The sequence below is a fragment of the Miniopterus natalensis genome, chromosome 7, assembly GCF_054644295.1.
Source record: "Miniopterus natalensis isolate mMinNat1 chromosome 7, mMinNat1.hap1, whole genome shotgun sequence".
Classification (NCBI taxonomy): Eukaryota; Metazoa; Chordata; class Mammalia; order Chiroptera; family Miniopteridae; genus Miniopterus; species Miniopterus natalensis.
The window spans coordinates 61,764,851-61,783,946 of NC_142087.1; the positions used below are offsets into that span (position 1 = coordinate 61,764,851).

The 19,096-nt window shown below is 48.4% G+C and overlaps 1 protein-coding gene across 1 annotated transcript in view; it reads left to right on the forward strand.

Moving 5' to 3' along the window:
- The first annotated feature begins 6,054 nt into the window (after positions 1–6,054).
- The window catches only part of CTIF (cap binding complex dependent translation initiation factor), a 221,535-nt gene continuing 208,493 nt past the window's right edge, over positions 6,055–19,096 (forward strand). Inside the window, exon 1 of the mRNA XM_087818617.1 lies at positions 6,055–6,278. The gene's annotated coding sequence lies outside the window, so the exon portion shown is untranslated. The remainder of the gene's footprint in view (positions 6,279–19,096) is intronic.

A 19,096-nucleotide genomic window follows, 5' to 3' on the forward strand; every position in this document is an offset into this window, starting at 1 on the left:
CAATCAAAGTGTCCCCCCTGATATTTCTAGTACCCACCTGGCACCACACATGGTTATTACAATATTATTGACTATATTCCTTATGCTGTACTTTCCATCCCCTTGACTATTCTGTAACTACCAGTTTGTACTCCTCCATCCTTTTACCTTTTTCGTCCATCCCTGTAACCCCCTTCATCTCTGACAACCATCAGTTTGTCCTCTGGATCTATGAAATCTGTTTCTATTTTCTTTATTTTGTTCTTTAGATTCTACATATAAGTACAATCATATGGTATTTGTCTTTCTCTGTCTGACTTATTTCACTTAGCATAGTAAGATGGTTATTATTATCACCCTCATTTTAGAGAAGAGAAAATTGAGACAGTAAACAGAGAGGTTAAGTAACTTGCCCAAGGTCACACAGCTACTAAGTGGGAAAGGCAAGATCTGAATTCAGTAGTCTGGCTCCTGAGTTCTTACCCATTGCTCCATGCTGCCACTCACTGGTGGCCTGATGTGAAATTGGGTGGACAGGGTGGTTGACTGGAACTGATCTGGGGTGGTCAGCAGCTTCCCCTCATCCTTTGGCCCCCCAGGGCCTTCAGGGCCATGACTGACAACCTCTGGAGGATGTAAGGTTAGCAGATTAGTGGAGTCCCAAGCTTATAGAGGGGACTTTAGCTTGTTTGGTTTCTGCAGGAGGAATTGATCCCGGCCGTTGGGAACTCAAGCAGGCCGAGAACTGTACCGAGCACTGTTCCCGGGGGAATGAGGACTCCTGACAAATACCATTTCTAGACGATCATAATTATGCCAATAAAAGTGAGTGCTTGGAGTCCAAGGTCCACATTTCAGAGCAGTAACTGGAAGAGGCACCTTTCAATTAACTGCAATGCCCCAAACAAATATTAAAACCTGTAAATCTCTTTGGAGTCATTTCCCTGGGCCAGAGTGATTTATCTCAGAATCAAGCCATAAAATTCATCAAAGGCTGACTTCCTACACTCAATGTCACCTTCTCTGCTCCCTCCTACCAATAACCTTAAATCAGCCCCTGGAGTTGAGAGATTAGGCAGCATTTGTTGAGGAGGTGGGAGCCTGGGGCTACAAAGAGGGGCCCTTGGGGTCTTCCCTGTATGCAGATTAGCTGTCTTAACTGAGTCATCCTTTCTCAAAGGGGGTAGTTATAGGGGATGAGCTACAGCCTTCCCCTCCCCTTGGGGCTGAACAGCTCCTAGGAGTAGGAGAAGGGAGGGTGACTCACTTTTACTGCCAGTGGAAAGCTGACCTTGATCTTGGTGGTGCTTTGAAGGTGACTGGGACCTTGGGGGAGAGTTTATTCTTGGGTGTTTTGGCTCCTGTCCACCATGGTACCTATTCAAGTTAGTGATTTAAGAGGATTCCTGGTTCCTAAGAGACCTCCCTCCCCTTCTGGCCCATGGTCCTCTGCCCTGTAGGTACAGAAGGGTCTCCTCTTGAGAGGTTTGTGTTGTCTCTGCCTTTCTCCTAGGTTTGTGTCCTGGCCTGCCTCAGTGGGGCTTGGGACCCCTCCACCCCCAGGGTGGGCTCTTTTTAGGCACTCTCTCCTGCCTGGGTCCTGGGCCCTACCCCATTCTCCTAGCCAGCAGCACACTGCTCCCCCTCCTAAAACAGTGAAAGAATCTTATTGACAACCAGGAATTCAGGAGATTTTCAATTGGAGGGAAGGCTTCTAAAGACTTCCATTTCTTTTTGGCTGCTTTCAGACAAGTCTTACTTCTCCTTTGCTTTATCCAAATTGGGGTCTTCCTTGTTCTCAGGAGCCAGCTTTCTGCTGGGCTCCCTCCTGTGGTCCACTCTCCCTGCAGTCCTGCCTGTTTTAAGCGTGACCAGAGTTGATCATCAGGTATTCCAGAGGCCAGAAGGTCCCCAAGCGAAATGGGCTTTTGTGGGAGTGGGAGGTATCCCTTCTTTTGCCAAATGCTTTGCCTGCCACCAGGAATGTAAGCAGGGGCCTTTTGGGCCTGGGGATGAGACTGTCCATGTGGGGATGGAGGCCCTGCTGGAGTGGGGGGTGGGTATAGGCCAGTTCCTGGGGCAGCTCCATGTGCTATAGACAGCCCCCTCTCCAAGCCTCAATGGAGGTCCCCAAAGCCTGGCGCCCCCCTAACTTGCCCTAGAATATTTGACCTCATTCATTTAATACTATATTACAAACAGCAGGTACTTGAATAAAATGAAGCTGTTTCATTTTGGGAGGATGCTTTGGAAAATCAAAGCTTGGTTCTCATTGAAGTGTGTGCACTCATGTTTTTAACCACTTAAAAAATGTTATTGAAAATATGGTGCCACTATTGCATTAAAACATATCTGAAGGAAAGACTCAGCTATCAATCTGCTTCACTGGAATACTATATTAATTTTTACATGTTGCCTCCCTTTCCTCCTTTTATAGCAATTGGTTGATTTGCAGTTATGTTAAATAGTTATATATAACTAGCTTGATTTTTATTTGTTTCAAGTTCTGTTTATTACCAACATCGCCACTGTTTTCCATAAATGCTAAGCTCGCAGCTCTGGTGCATCACTGCCTCCCTTAGCAACACTTCTCACCAGAGTATCTAGTTTTAGTTGGTGTTTCCTGGCTGTCCAGCCCTCTTCCTTCCCTTCTATGCAAGGAAACAGCTGAGAAATTGCCAGGATTATTGTATCCTTAAATAACACCAGCTGCCACTCATGTGTGTCATATCGTATGAATTAGCCACATGCTCTCATGCCTCATGTGTGGGGTAAGCAGGTATTGGTATTATGGCTGCTTCACAAAGATATTCCAGGAGAGTAAGTCTCACCAGGACTTCACAGCTGATACTGGGACCAGAGGCCATATCATCTCTTCCTCACCCTCATAGACACCAGGGATGTGCCTTGTGCTTTAGTTCTGTAAAATGGGGATGATAATAGTGCCTAGGTCATAGGGCCACTGTGAAACTGAAGTGAGCTATTACATGTGGTTAGGACAGTGCCTGGGGACAGTACATGTGAGCTCTTAGGAGGGGTCTTAGTAGATGGTCCCTCCCATTATGTGCTGGACACTATGGGGGGACAGATGGATCGTGTGGCTCAGGCACACCACCCAGAAATGCAGATAAAACCTGTGCCCAGATAAGCGTCATACATAGTGAGAAGGTTGGGGCCACGTATGTGACTTTGTGGCTGTCCTGCATTGTGCGTCTCCTGATCCAATCCAGCTTCCTGAAGTCATGCCCTTTCCTTGCCAGGGCAGGTTGACCAGGAGGTCAAGGGTGGGCATGAGGACGCTTACAGAGCTGGGATCTTGGTGTGCTCTGTGGGCTTTTTAACTCACAGCCAGTGTTGCCAGCCCATTTCACAGACCAAGGCTACGTTCTGGCTCCCAGCTCTGCCTCACTTACACCCCTCTCAGCATCACCAAGTATACACACACACACACACACACACACACACACACACAGAGGAATAAAACAGTGAGCAGGGGAAGTGTGTGGTGTGTAAAGGAACGGGGAGTTCATTCATTCATCCAGCCAGTATATACTACAATATGCCAAGCCCCATTCTAGCTACTGGGTGTGCAGCTGTGAGTGGGACAGAGCCTCTTGGAGCTTTCCCACCACAGGCAAGCACAGGAGTGATGCTATGAAGTGCCAAGGGCTGGAGAGGCTGGAGGCTGGTGAATCTGGAGTGGTTAGCAGAGTCCTGCAGAAAAGTGGGGGGTTTGTGAGAGGGGTGGGGAGTATGGTCTGTTTGAGAAGCAGCAGGAGGTCACAGGGGCTGGAGGGGAGTGAGCAAGGGGAGAGAAAGGCTGGGAGGTTGGTCACAGGTGCCATATCTTGTATGGACTTGGACTTAGACACATAGTAATATAGGAAGGGTATGATCTGAGACTGGGGGGCTCGGGTTATTACCTGGGCAGGGAAAAAGTTCCCACCTCTGATTCTGGCACAGGGCAGGGATTTTGGAACCTCTAGCATCTGCATTTCTGGCTTATCCAGGAGCCTCCTGCATTATACCCTTCAGGTGTGCTGCCCGCATCTGGGACATGTTAGGTATTTCCTAGAATGTACTCCCTCCTTTCCGCTGTGCTAGACCAGTCAGTGGCTAGGGATGCCCCCTGTCTGCTTTTGGCAGAATTCCTGCTCCCGAGTGGTCATTTTTGTGTCCCTCTCAATGAGTGGCACCTAGTCAGCTTCCCCAAAGCTGGTAAGGAAAGAGAGGAGGTAACACCCCAAACTAGCTGTGTGACTGGCCAGCACCTCGAGGCAGACAGGCACTTAGAGAAGGAGGAGTTGATGTTGTCATGGCCAAGGTGGGCTCCTTGTATGTGGGGATTTGCCCTCATAAGGGTTGGGGTCAGAGGAGTGGTCATCCAGCCACAAGGCAACAGGAACCTCCTTCCCAGTGCTGTGTGGACAGCACCCCATTCCACTGCTCAGTTTTGGAAGTGACAGCTGGGACAAAGTTGAGGCTTCTGGAGCCAGCCTCTTCCTCTGAGCACCTCTTTGAAAGGCAGTTCCCTTTGAAGTCAGAGTTCCGGTTCTTTGTCTCTTCAGAAGGAAATGATAGCTTTGGAAAGACTGAGGACACTCCTTTGGGGATAGCTCTGGGTAGATGACAATAGAGGGACTTTTGAAGGGATAAATAACACTGGAATTATGCCTACAGGACAGGCTTCCTGGGTGCTCCTGTTTGGCTTACAGTACCCCATTGCCAGGGGCCCACCTAACTCAAGGCCTGGCTGAAAGTGAATGGTCTCATTTAGTCAACAGAATTATTCAACGGATATTTTTGAGCAGCTACTTTGTACCAAACTTTTTCTAGGAGCTGGGAATATACCAAGTGAAAAAACAGACAAAAATTCTTGTCCTGGATGGCTAGTCTTATAATAAGAGGAAGGGCTCAAAGAAAGACCCATGGCTCTTTAAATAGTGACTCCTGGAGTTCACACAGGCCTTGGTTTCAGGATCATGAGCCTGGTGAGGAGAGGCAGAGATGGTGGGAGTAGTTGGGATGTCCAGGGACAGAGAGAAGCAGAAACAGTGTCACCTGAGGCCAGTCAGCTAGGGTGGACATCCAGCACTCTTGCAACATGGCACAAGTCAGAGAAGAATGAGATTCTGTTTGCAGAGTGAACTTGTAAATAGCTATTTCTGAACATGTTTACAAGGTGGAGGTCACTTATCCATGGCTGGTTTTCTGACAGAACAAGTATTATTGAGTATTTTCTCTGTGCTTTGGGACAGGGGGCTAGTGGGAAGATGTGCTCCCTGTCCTGGGGACTAACATGGTTAAGCTATTTGCAAACAAAATAAGGGCAAGTCTGTTTAGAGTCACCTCATGTGACTGGGCCTGAGAATACTGTGGAAAGAACTCAGAGCAGTCAGAGAAGACTTCCTGGAGGAGGTGGCTCCTAGGCTAGTCAGAAAGAAGTGGGGAGGTGGTCTCAGTGAGGTGGTAACATATGAGCATGGCTTGTGTTCATTGGGCCGTGTGACTGGTCTGTTACAATGGAATTGGAGATGTGGGGCAAGAAGTGTGTAGGGCAGAGGGAAATGCAGGCCCGTGGGGGCTTGATGTGGTCCCCACCTGGGAGCATTGAAAGCTTTGCAGCAGAGGAGTAGCCTGGTTATGGTGGTGTTTCTGAGTGTTTGGGGTGTCAGTGACAGTGGGAGGGAGCCAGGAGACGACGAATGTGAACTCAGAGAACCTGGGTCCTGGCCAACAAGTCATGGGGTCACAAATAAATCACTCACTCTTTCTGAGCCTCACTTTACCTGCTCATAAAATGAAAATAAGATTTCTAATACTGGCTATTTCACAGATTTGTTGTGAGTCTTAACTTTAAGAATGTATGTGAAAACGCTTTAAAGAAAAAAAAGGTAAAGTGTTAATTCAAGAAAAAAATCCAGGCTGTTGGTGTCAGGATCCCCTTCTCACTTTGGCTTCCTATACGCAGGAGGCAGCGAGAGTGAGAGAGAAATCTTCTTTCCTTGTGGGTAAATGACATTGTCCACACAAAAGAGAATGGGGGGGGTGCATGCAAGCCCACAAACTTACTGCCCATCGTTTGCATTTAATCCTTAGACCACCCACTGAGGAAGAAAGCTGATGGGACTCTGAGCAAGAGCTAGAGCCCTGGCAGCAGGTCACACAGCTCATCAGAACACTGACTGGCTCTCCTCAGTATTAGTCTGCTCAGGCTGCCATGACAAAGTGCCAAAGACTGGGGGACATAAACAGCAAAGATCCATTTTCTCACGAATCTGGAGACTAGGTGTCGGCAGGTAAGGTGTCCGCAGGTTTGGTTTCTCCTCAGGCCTCTGTCCTTACAGATGGCCGTCTTCTCCCTCTGTCCTCCCACGGACTTTTCCCTGTGTATCTGTGTCCTAATTGCCTCTTCTTATAAGGGACCAGTCACATTGGATGAGGGCCCACCCTAGTGACCTCATTTTTCCTTAATCACCTCTTTAAAGGGACAGTCTGGAAATGCAGTCACATTCTGAGGTACTGGGAGTTAGGACCTCAGCATATGAGTTGGGAAGAGGGTACACAATGAACCCCTAACACATTCTTAAAGAATCTCCCGAGTATGCACAGTTTGAGTAGAAAGGCACTTTCCTGGAGGAAAAGGGGAGGGCTATAAAATTCCTCATAGACTCGACATGGGGGAGGTGGGCCCCTCCCCCTGAGATACTGAGAAACGTGGCAAGGCAAACAAAGCCGACTGAATGATGTTGATATAGTGCAGCCAGCAAACCTGAATTAGATTCACTTAAATATGAACTTCAAAAACAAACAAACAAAAAACCCTGAACTTCCAAAAAGTTCAATGAACTTGCTTTATAAAAGATTTCATACCAGGTTTCCCTTAAATACCCAACCTCACTAGTATACTTAAAAAGTGATTTGATTTAACACCATGTGATTAAAGTAGTGCCTAGCCATTAAAAGCAGGAGAGGTAGCCTGTAATTAAAATTTTGCTGAACTTTCCTCCTCCAAAGTTCAGTTCCCACAACCACAGTTGAAAATTAAAGCAGCTGAGGCACCCATGGGTCTCCAGTGCCTTCTGATCTAAGTAAATGTTCGCCAGAATCTGACCAGTCTTGGGGGAGGGCAGCACTGACAGCCTGGCCCCTGCCTGGGGCTGAGGCATCTTTCCTGCTGTCCGAGGAGCCAGCATTGGATCTATGCCGGCAGCAACCCTTCCTAGTCTTGCTTGACCTCCATGATCACTTGGGGGCAGTCATGCTGGTCCTCTGTCAGTTTAAAGGGCAGAGAGGCATAGACAAAAGAATACTGAGTGTTGTCCAAACCTCATGGTAGCGATTTCAACCTGCACGCACTTTACTCTTACCAGAGCTGCAAACGTGGCCAAGCTGATTGATTAACTTCCGGTCCTCCCTAAAGTGGAGCACTTTCCCAGATCCTGGGAAGGAGGGAGAGGCCCTTACCTGCCCCCCAAGATGAGAAAGTGAGTATAACCAGGAAAAGCACGTGTGACTGATCCATTTGCAGGGAAGAGTGTCATGATTTTTAGAGCATAAAGCCACCAATTATTGGGAGGAACACTTGTCATGAAGGACAGAGGAAAGCAGGGTTTAATAAAGCCCGTTGCTGGTTGGATTTAGGTTCTGAGACCTGTTTCCACTGTTAATGTTAAGAACCTGCTGAGTGTTGGGAACTGTGCTGTGTACTGAGGGCCACAGGGCAGTCTCCTTGGGGCAGAGGGCCTTCCAGTGCAGTTCTGAAAAGCCCCTGCTCTGAGGGATGCACACACTAGTGGAGGAGATGGACATTCTCACACCAAGTGGAAGGAGAAGCCCAGGGCACTGTGCAAGGCCCTGGTGGAGCCTGGCCCAGGAGTCAGGGAAGTGATGAGTAAGTTGAGAGCTGAACCAAAGGATGTAGGGGACTCAGTCTGGCCAGGAGGTGGGGAGAGGAGTGTTTAAGGCAGACGGAACATTATATGTGAGAACCAGGTGGTGAGAATGTGCATGGGTGGGGGACATTCAGGTATATCTAAGGACACAGACTTTGAGGAGAGTGGAGGGAGGTAAGGAATGGGGTTGGAGAGTTGAGTAGTGGCTAGAGTGTGAAGGCCACACAGGTGGAGGTGAGTAAGCAGAACTTGTCCCAGGATTTTGAGGCACACTTTGGGATAAGAGACCCTACAATAGATTCATTGGCTGGAGGGACCACAGTACTGGGTGGACACAGTCGACCCCTTAGCCATACCCCTTCCCCCTCCCTATACGTGGTGCTCTGAGCACTCATTCAGACCCCTTGTTGGCATCGAGGCAGAAGGACTTGTTCTTTGACTCTGCGGTGAGGTTTGGACGGCCTTCTTGCTCTGCACACCAAGCTGCCTGTTGGTTTTCTGGGCTCTGGCTGCCTGTGTGCCCCTTCATATGAATGCAGATCTACTCAGAGCCTGGCAGCCTTTGCTACTTAGGGTATATCAGCCAAGTCAAAGGAACAACCCATGTGTATTGGTTAGTAACAGAGACCAGAAATAACCAGGGTGATTTAGACAGAGATGATTTTTCTCTTGCATGAAAGAGGCCTGGGTGTAGGTTGGCCAGAGCTGGTGTACTGGTTCCATGGGACCTAGCCCACTTCCATCTTTTTTGCTCCACCATCTTTAGTAAAGTGGCCACTTTACTCAAGGAGGCTCAGGGTCACTTCATGGTCCAATGTGGTCTTTGGAGTACCAGCCATCACACCCTCATTCTGGAGGAGGAACTGAGATGGGTTTTCGTTGATCATCCCTATCTGCGCCATGGTTCGGAAAGATAGTTTTTCAGCTGAGCACATTCCCCAAGGCCCTGTTAGTAAGGGAGCATGGGAGAATGGACACTGTAGGGAGCCAGCCGCCTCGGCCGTAGCCTGTTACAGGAGGGACCTGAGGAGGCCCAGCAGCTCCCTGCGAGCCTTGCTCCACATTCCAGCTTTATCTGCAGCACTCAGCACCACATTGCACATAGGAGATGCTGTTGAAGGGGCAGGTGAATGAGACAATGACACAGGGGAACTCTAATTCTGATTAGGCACCAAGCCTAGCTGACCAAGCCCAGGTGACCAAACATGTTATATTTGGATGAATCTCAGAGAAGAGCAGGACTGTTCATTGGCTGGATACCTGGCTCCACTTCTTATTTTAAAAAGTTACTTACTGATCTTTGAGCCTCAGTTTCTCCATCTTCAGAAAGGGAATAACCCTACCCCTGCAGATTCGAGGCAAGGATCAAATGAGACAATAGACTATAGGTAGACTATAGACAGACAGTACACTATACATATTTGCCCTCCCTCTAGATAAAATCTAGAAGATGAGATTACTTTTCTGAGCTCAATGATATATACTGACTTTTCTTAGTCTCCACTCCACCCACCCAGGTCACAGGGATCATAATATTCCCTTGTGTTTCTAGGCATCTTTCTTCAGGAGAGCTCAAAGCCCTAATTATCTCTGGCCCATCTAATATTCCAAGATACAGGGAGGAACAAGAATTATTTCCATCTGGAAAATGGGCAAGTAACTCACCAGGGTCAGAGCTACAACTAAAACTGTTTTGTGACTCCATGCCCAGAGTACTTGTTCCGAAACTAGTATTTACAGACCTTTTGTCTTAAAGCATCAGATTTGGCTCTTCAAAATACTTATTAGCCAGAGGCCCAGTGCACAAAACAGGGAATGGGATGCTACTCGCTGCCCTGCCCATAAGCCACCTCCCTGGAAAATGCTCCTAATTCTCCCTGGGGTCCCAAGATGGGCTGCTCTTCATCCTTCAGAAACCATCCACTTCTGCAGCTGCCCAGTGCTCCCTGGGTTTTGAGTGCTCTGGGTGGGCACAGGAAGTAGAAGCCCACCCCTCCCCTTAGTCGAGGAGACAGGGAACTTGGTCAGTCTGTGACAGCAGTAAATGTCATCGCACCCTGCTATGGCTTTAGCCTGGGGTGGAAACTCTCAGAGTCCAGCCCCATCTCCCAACCCAGCCCAGACTCACTGTCCACTCTCCAACATTTTACCCCAAGTAGGTTCTCAAGGGCTGCGTTCTTACTTAAAAGGAGTAAAAAATGGATGGTATAACCACATACCCCAAATACAAGTAATTATAATTTATTATCCATTTTTCCTTTTATATTTTTAAATGCTTTCTCACTGTTTGTTTTTTGGCAAAGCTCCTAACTTTTTAAATGAATCCCCCCTGTGTCCTCACCCTGTCTTCTTGGTGGTCCACATTCATTGTTTAATAGAAATTTAATTTTTAAAATGTTTGAAGAGGCAATACACTTACAGAGTTAAAAAAAATAAAGTAGAAAAAAAGTCAAAGTAAAAAGATATTCTCTGACAACAAACCAAATGTCCGTCGACCACTGAATGAATAAACAAAAGCTGGCATAGCTTTTGTTTTTCAGCCATGTGAAGGAGTGGGGTACTGATGCATGCTATAGTTTGGGTGAACCTCGAGAGCATGCTAAGTGAAAGAAGCCAGGCACAAGTCACATGTTGTATGATTCTATGCATATGAAATGTCCAGAATAGGTGGAACCAGAGCAACAGACAGAATGAAGGTCGGTGGTTTGCAGGGGCAGGGAGGCAGGGTGCGGGTGTTGGGGGGTGGAGGAGTAGTGAGGGACTTCTTAATGAGTACAGGGTTTCCTTTTGGTACGATGGAAATGTTTTATAACTAGATAGAGGTGGTAGTTACACAACAATATGAGTATGCTAACTAGGACTGAATTATATATTTTAAAATGCCTAAAATGATTAATGTCATATTATGTAAATTTGACCTCAGTAATTAAAAGGAAGATCTGTAAAGTATGCAATTCGTGTGTTCACTCAGTTCCAACCACCCTCTTCTTTCTTGGCCTTCTCCTTCCCTAGAGGTAACAATATTTTAAAAACTTTTTATTATTGAAAATTCCAAAAGGTGTAAAAGTAGACAGAATAATCTAATGAGTCACTGTGTACCCACCACCCAGCTTCCTCAGTTATTATTTCACAGCCAAGCTTGGTTCTTTCTGTTGTCCATTCCCCCATCCATGGATTATTTGAAGCAAATCCAAGATACCATATTTTTTTATTCATAAATAATTTAGCATGTCTCTATAAAAGATAAGAACTCTTTTTTAAAAACCCTAACCACAATGTAGCACTTTCAGTATTTTGGTTCTCCTTTCAGTATTTGTTCCTGCACTACAAGGAATACATTCTAATTTTCCCCTTTTTTACATCAAACGGATCATACTGAAAATGCTATTCTATACCTTGTTCCCTTCGCCTAACAGAATATTCTGTAGGTCTCTTCTGTATCAGTGCATAGTGAGCCTCCTTGGTTTTTCTAAGTATATAACATTATGTCATATGGCTATATACTAGTTTATTTACCCATCTCCTATTTCTGGACATTTGGGTGCTTTCTAGTCTTTTGCTTTGATAGTCTTAGCTGGACACTGGGCAGACTGAGGGGTCAAAAGCAAATCATATTTGGCTCCTGGCCTTAAGGAGCCTGGATTTGCAGGTTCTTCAGGGATGCTCAGTTCTTCTCTGTGTGGTAAGTTGGGCTTCCTTTCAATGTGGTGGTCTCAGTGTAGTTGGCCTTATTTCAAGGTGGCTGGCTTCCAGCAGAACGCAAAAGCCAAAACTGCCAGGCCGCCTTTAGGCTTAGACCTGGAACAGGCATAATGTCCATTCTAGTGTCCTCTAAACATCCAGTCACACACTGGGAAGCATGGACACTATTCCATCTGCATAGAGAATGCAGTAGGATATCCAGATACTCGATAAACATTAGGTGTCTTATTAGACAGAGCACTGGATTGGCTGAGACCCAGTTCTTGGGGTAACTTCCCATGTGACCTAGCCCAATACGCACTCCCTCTCTGAATCTCTAAATTGAAGATAATAGGAATACCAGCCAGTCACATGCCTGCCTCACAGGGCTGCTGCCAGGTCCAAATGAGGTAAGACAATAATAGCTATGAAATAGGTTGGCAGCTAGGTGTGGCAGGGTTTTGGAACCTTCCTCCCTGGAGCCCCTACCCCCAGACACAGCTTCCAGGATCCAGGGGGCAGGATCTGGGGGTGCAGGAGCAAGGTCTGGCTCCTCCTGATGTACCTACGCAGACTTCTAGTTGGGTTGACAGGCAAGACTCGAGTCTGTGAGGCATAAGGGGCTAACTGGCTGAGTGTTTAGTCTCTACCAGGGACTCTGTAGCCTTTCCATTTTTCTCTCATATCTTTGCAGCAGTTCTGTAAGGCAAGTGACACTTTTGCCCCTTTGGCAGATATCCCTGCGGTGACACAGCTGAATGACAGAGCCAGAACTCGAGCTTAGGCCCGCCAGGCTCCAAACCCCATGCCCTTTACCCACAAAGCTGACAGGGGAGAAGATGCTTGGCAAAATACCAGAATTTTTCTTACCGTGAACACTGTCAACTTTAATTAGATTAATTTTCACTTTTCTTTTGCCTTGAGGCGGGGGGGAGGGTGGTGATAAAAATGATGCAGTGGGATTACAGCAATGCACTGAGTAGAACTGAGAGGTTAGGTGTAAGAACCTCCAACAGGCAGTCAGAGGCATGTTTTTTTGTCCATATACCCCCCCCCCCCCCGAGACACCCCCTCTCTCCACCGAGGGCAGGGATGGTCCATGGAGGCCCAGCCTCTAGGTCAGCCTTTACTCTCTAGGGACATCTCCAGGACTGTCACAAGAGCTCCCTGCCCAGATTTTTATTGCATCTTTAGAAAGGCTGTTTGCACATGTCTGCAGTGGGTTGTGGCCACAGCCCCAAACCCTGGTTATCTGGAGTAAGTAAAGGACAGCAGCTGCCTAAGCAGGCTTTTGTTTCTGAGGGAAACTATTGAAGTCAGGGCTTGTTGGTGAGAGAGCTTTGCCCAGCCCGTCTTGCTTTTTCACCTTGGGGAGCGAGCAGCAAACGTTTGCTCAGGGTCTAGGGCACGCCAGGCAGGTTCTGAACTGGAGAAGCGAGCCTTGTGGAACAGTCGGCCTAGAGGGAACTTGCTGAAGAACAGTTAGGCTTGTGGGTTGTCCCTCCCTGACCTTGGCCAGCAGCCCCTGCATTCAGGGCACCCAGGTCCGCCCAGTTGCCCTGGTGTGAGAGCTGGCTGAGCAGTGGACCTGCCTCTGGCAGCTGTGTGTGTGTCCAGTCACTCATGCCCAGGCTGCCCGGGGCGGTGCTGACCTTTGGAAGGACAAACATGTGGCCTTTGGGGCTTTGCTGGGCTGGCCGCCAGCCCAGGAGAGAAGCACTTAATGCTGGTGTTCTCCCTTCTCTGCCAGCCTGGCCATTTTTACTTGGAAGACACAAGCATTGTGCAGTCATTGGGGGGGGCTGGGCCTAGTGGTACCCTAGGGCCCTTTTCTGAAAGGGGCCTTTCTGTTGATCTGATGACCTTTGCCTGTCCCCCTGCATCTCGCCGGCATCCTCACCCCAGCCTCATTGCCTCTCTTCTCCCTTTCCCGGTCTCCTTTCTGTGGGGATCTTCACTCCAGCCAACACAAACACCACGATCAGTAGGCGAAAAGCCACCTTGGAATGGAGAGCGTTCTGTCTTCCAGATTCACTGTGCCAGCTGAGGCATAACCCTGTAATCGCTGACACTAAGTCTCCAGTAAAACCCTATGAGACCTGGTCCTGGGGAGGCCCAAGTACAGGGTTCATGCACAACACAAACAGAGAAAACAAGAGCAGGGCATCCTTAGGACTGGGTCTCTCACGTGCACCTTTGAAAATTCTTTTAGACTCTTAACTTCCTGTTCTACTTTGAGCTTGAGGTTGGGGAATTTCAAGGCTTGTCTTTGTGTGCTTTTGTTTCTGGCTTCTCCATCAAGGGGCTAATATTCTAAAAGCTTGAAATTGCTAATTATTCTTAGAACCTTGAGAGCTGCTCTGGTGGAATCTGTGATCTTAGAACAAGTTATGTCACAGGCCACGAGAATGAACATGCGTATGGAGCCTCCAGGAGAGGGTTTGGGGGGAATTGCTGGAGAGAAATAGTTGTACCTGCTCAGGGAATGCCATCGAAGGGTGAGTCGGCTCAGAGGGCCATCTGTGAGGCATAGGTCAGATGCAGGCACACCATCAATCCCCTCTCATTCCCCTGCATTCACCCCGGGGGAGACAGGCCTGCCTGGGGCCCCCGTGTCCTGGTGTGGTGCTGAGCATGACAGACTGGCCTGGGGGATTCTGACCGACTCTCTTGAGGTTAGAGACGTTAGGAGGAAACTACAGGAAGCTGTGACTAGAAAAATGCTGCCTCATCCTGAGGCAGGGAGTTTGGGTGAAGTGGAATCTGATATGTATCCCTGCCTCAGGACCAGGGAATGGTGACAGGGCTCCACTTTTTGAGGCAGGTGGTGTCAAAAGCCACGTCCGGAATAAACATTCTTGTAGAGGTCCAGCTTCTTTCCTTTGCATGTGGATAGCCAGCTGTCGCAGCGCTACTTGTTGGAAAGACTTGTTCCACCATCATTCAAGAGGTAGCCAGTTTACCAGAAGGCTGGAGTCTGAGGTTACCCTGGCTGTTGTCTCTGGCAGAATACTTGCTCAGGGGCCCTTGTTCTGTGTGTAGGGGGAGGAATCTCCTCAAGAGGACAGTGATACATCTCTGACCTGCTGAGCAAGAGTTAGAACAGAGGGACAGGGTGGTCTCAGGGGCCCGCTCCCTTCACTCCAGGGATATTTCTGTCTAAATTGTGGTTTCTGCTCATTAGAATTTTGTGTCGCAGGAGGGGGGTGGAGGCTGCTGAGAAATTCTCACTCTTAGGTGCCCTGAGCAGACCACCAGCCTTCAGCAATAACATCCTTGGGACCTGCAATTCCGCCTCACTGTATATCCATTTCCTTCTATGAGTTCTGAAACTGAGCCTAATGTGAACAACTTTTGGCTCTTTGACCCCTTGGCACAAGAATGTCACTATCTGGAAAATTGGGGTTTTGACCTTGACCTACACTTTGAGGACCCTCTCTGGCTGAGGATTTTATTCCCAGGAATTGTCTGGTTTGCCTGGACCACCCCTCTTTCTAGATCCTCAGGTTCTGTCTGTCCCAGTGTGCCAAGCTGCCTCTCCCATCATGGGGATTTCTTTGTTAGGGTTTCTGCTCTCCTTCACTGCGGGCTGGTCTCTCTGTCCGCTCTTTCCTAACCCCACTGAGTATCCGAGGTCTGGCCTGAACCTCAGTGGTTGACGGGTTCCCCAGGAAGCCCTTGGTAGTACGTAGATTCATGAAGGAATAGGCTAGCAAGTAACCCACTTGCTGGAAGCATCAGCGCCTCGTTCATCTAAGACACCCTCTTGCATTGCTCCAGAAATGCAATTCTTTTGCAGTCCTGCCCAAGAGCTGACTTCTTTCCATTTACCAATGAATCGCATGACTTGGGCATGTCATTATACATTCCCTCTTCAGCGTCGTGCCAGCACCAGCTCTCTAATATTTATTTTCATAAATTTCCCATTTCACAGTGGGAGAAGGTGAGATGGCAGTAATCTGTTTTCATAGTACCGAGGCTGATCCCTGAATTTGTTTTTTGGTTTTTTTTAAATCCTGAGATCTACCACCTTCCAGTATGAACTGTGTAACTTATCAGTCCTGTGTCCAGAATTACATGTTCCTCCTTGTATATGCAAAAATAATTCTTGCCAACACCTTAGGTCTGGGAGTTTTATTTTGGCCCTGCCCTCTTCTTATCTCCACCTTCCAAGAGCTTTTCTTCCGTTTCTTTCTTTGCGTTTCTGCTACCCATGCCTGGGTGAGATCTGAAGGCTCCCCTCTCCTCGCTGGGTTCTTGCAGACTTTCTGGCATTTCCCTGACCACTGGCATTCTCTCCGAGGGAAGTAGATAAGAGGAATGGAAAGGGGTGGCAAGGGGAGGGAATGGTTTCTCTGTTGGCAAAAATGGAGCAGAGCAAGTACCTGGTTTGCTTCCTGGAGTCAGGCAACCAGCAACAGCTTGACCTCATTTCTCTCTCATTGCTGCTTGAGGGGCCTTGAAAGCTAGAGTGTGTGTCCATCCTGCAGTGTTCATTGAGCCCTAGATAGGTACCTGGTTCTAGGAAGGTGTTAGCACCTGTCACTGGGAGGAAAGATGGCATACAGGAATCCACTCAGGGAAAGGTATGGCACATGGCAGAGGGCAAGGTTTGGCAATAAGTGCTGCAGACTTTTAGGGAAATGGGAGGTCAGTGTGGGCCAAAGGAGGGAAGGCCTGTGTCTGAAGTGGGTGTAGTGGGCCCTGCAGGATACATTGTTTTGGAGTTGGGTGGGGAGGGACCCTTTTAGGAGGGAGAGGATATCACTTTTCCTCTCCCAGGTGACCTCCCTTGTGACTTGGCATCTGAGAGGCCATGAGGAGAGAGGTGCCAAAATGAAACTTGGGTTCCAGGAAGCAGGAGGCAGGGTTGGGTGTGTGGGGTGGGACACCTGAGTGTGAGGTGGAGTGTGCACCCTCTGCCCAATGAGAACCATGACAAGACTTTACAAAGACAGACTGACAGCTTCTTGAGGTTGTTTGGGGATGAGTCCTGGGACCTGGGAGCAGAGGTTTAGTGAGGATAGGGGGCCCCATCAGGAGCTTGCCTTGGTGGTCCAGACAGCTGGCGCAGGGAGGTGACGCAACACAGATGGTGTAAAGCCATTGGTAGGAGCGAAAAGGAAAGGGGGAGATTGAAAAACCTTTAGGGGAAGACCCCTCAGGGCCTAAAGCCTGGCTTAGGGGATGAAGGAAGCCCCATGGGGGATGGTGTTGATTTTGTGCAGTCCACTGGAGGTCTCCAGCAGAAGAGGCCTCCTGCCACACCTGTCTGCTCCCCTGCCTCAGGGTCCTCTGAGACGCACAGAGTCACATTGACCTGCCTGCCGTGTGTTGTGTGCTTTCGGCACAGGGACACTCTGTTAACCTCATAGTCTCTGGCTAGCAGATTAGTGAGCGGTGGCAGTGGTAGTGATGGTGGGGGTGGGGGACAAGTACTGGTGGTGGTAACAATATAATCATTTGGAGTACCAGTGCTAGTGGTGGTAATATGATCATTTGAGCTGTTGATGTGCTAAACGTTTTCCTGACTCAGGTTCATTTTGTCCTTATAACAATCCCTGGGGTTGGGCCTATTTTATACATAAGGAAACAGGCTTAGAGAATTAGGCGATTTGCCTGAAGTGAGGGGCAGAGCCTGGACTTAAACTCCAGTCTTATGGCTCAAGACCCCATGCTCAGTCACTCTGCTCCACCCTCTCAAAGAGCAGGCCATTAGTCACTGTTGAATCTCATTGATTGTGCTATTTTAGAGCTGGGCAAGTGTGGGTCAGTATAGGGCCTTGCCCCTCACTGCCTTTCCACGTCATGTCTGTGATGGTGGGTAAGAGAGGAGAAAGAAAGTGATAGAGAGGAAATGCTCCAGCCAGGCAGCAGGACTGGATGGAGCCTGAGCACAGCCCCAGTTGTACCCATTGTCTGACTCCCACCCCCACCCCCATCCCTGGCCCTGGGGAAATCTCCCAACCCTGCCTGGGTGGAACCAGCAGTGCTCTGAGCATTGGCCCTGAGAGATTCTTAGGCCTCCCTAAAGGTAAGGAAGCACAGAGAGGTGGACCAGGGGAAAGAAAGTCCTGTCCAACGGGTAGTCTGTGGAATTCGATGCTGCAGAAAATGTTAATGAGCTCCCTGGTACCTTCATGTTCTTAGAGTGTGATATGTTTCGGCATCACAGCAGTGAAAGTATACCAACCCAAGGGAGCTTGAGTTCAGGTTGCATTATTCTAAGATTTGTAGATTGGCAGGGAAGGGAGCTGCACTATTTTTAGACAGCACTGTACCAGTTTTGTAATTAACACACAGTGTACTGCCCCATGCTACACTCCCCTTACTCACACTTTATTGTAATTATTGTTTTAATCACCTTCAAACAATATCGTAAAGTCTATGAGGACCTGGGACATGCCTATCTCTTTTACTGCTTCGTCCTCGGCGCTGGGCACATGAGCTTCATGGGAGGATTATTTCCGACTGGAAAAGTGGCAGAAGGCCCCAATGCCTGGGTAGTTGGCCAGTGAGAAGTTTGGTGGTGGCAGGAGTGGCTTGATCAAAGCATGGAGGGACAGAAGGCATGTAATGTCTGGGGAAGGGCAAGTGACAGGGAGCATAAAGTTGGGGACTGATGGAAAGAGGCAGGACAGGTAGTGCCTTGGATATCAAGTCACTTCTCTTATCTTTACGGAGCCCAGGCTGAAAACACGTGCTTTGTCCAAACAACATGAACATTAACCCTGGTCTCTCCAGAGCGGGCCTCTACTAACCTACACAGCGCCTTCATCAGAGCTAGGAGAAGGCATCCCTTATCTTGGTGGATGAACTTTAAAGAAGGCATCTCCTCCCCTCCCCCACCTCAGGTGGCTGCAGCTCGGCATCAGGGGACATGGTTTGACAAATGGGATATGAGCTGGCTCTCGGCGCTCACTCTCTTGGATGAGCAGTACACAGGCTGTAGAAGGCTACCCTTTTGAGATTTAAGGTCTGGGTTTAGGCTCCCAATTGGATACAGTATAAGATGGGAAGCTTTTCTATGTCACCCAACTCTGACCATCCTATTTATTTATACCCTTCCCTTGGCTGTCTGTTAATGTTCTTTCTACAAAGAACCAGGGACTCTTACCACTGGAGGTCAGAACCTCCCTAAACATATTGTCCACAGTTCTCAAATGTTGGTCCTGGACCCCAGAAGAACATCACCCAAGGAGCTTCTTAAAATGCAGATTCCTATTCCCCAGACTCACACTGTGTGTGATTCAAGAGTCAGAATGGAGCCCTGGAATTGGTGTTTTCATAAATCCTCTGCTGGAAACCATTTATAGATAAGGAAACAGGCCCAGAGAGGGATGGTGTCTTGCCCAGGTGCTTCCAGAGTGGGGATGAGTCCTGACCTGCTCTTATGATTTTCAGTGCAGGCCTTTGACCCAACTGTGTTGCCTCCTGGGCTCTCTCCCAGTTCCCTTATCTATCTCTGACAATCTCCAAGGCCAGACACCTGGCTCTGTACCATTTGGTTTGCAGACCATGCTTCCTATAGCTATCAATGT